The sequence below is a fragment of the Phoca vitulina genome, unplaced genomic scaffold (assembly GCF_004348235.1).
Source record: "Phoca vitulina isolate PV1807 unplaced genomic scaffold, GSC_HSeal_1.0 scaffold2304, whole genome shotgun sequence".
Taxonomy (NCBI): Eukaryota; Metazoa; Chordata; class Mammalia; order Carnivora; family Phocidae; genus Phoca; species Phoca vitulina.
Window position 1 is genome coordinate 4,160 of NW_022591990.1, and position 435 is coordinate 4,594.

The window sequence follows — 435 nt, forward strand, 5'->3', positions numbered from 1 at the left end:
AGTACGTGCCCTCCTTAATACCCATCACCAGGCTAACCAATCCCCCCACCCCCCTCCACTCTAAAACCCTGTTTGTTTCTCAGAGTCCATAGTCTCTCATGGTTCATCTCTCCCTCCAATTCCCCCCCACCCCCATTTTTCCCTTCCTTCTCCTAATGTCCTCCATGTTATTCCTTATGTTCCACAAATAAGTGAAACCATATGATAATTGACTTTCTCTGCTTAACTTATTTCACTTAGCATAATCTCCTCCAGTCCCATCCATGTTGATGTAAAAGTTGGGTATTCATCTTTTCTGAGGGCTGAGTAATATTCCATTGTATATATGGATCACATCTTCTTTATCCATTCATCTGTTGAAGGGCATCTCGGCTCTTTCCACAGTTTGGCTATTGCGGACATTGCTGCTGTGAACATTGGGGTGCATATGGCCCT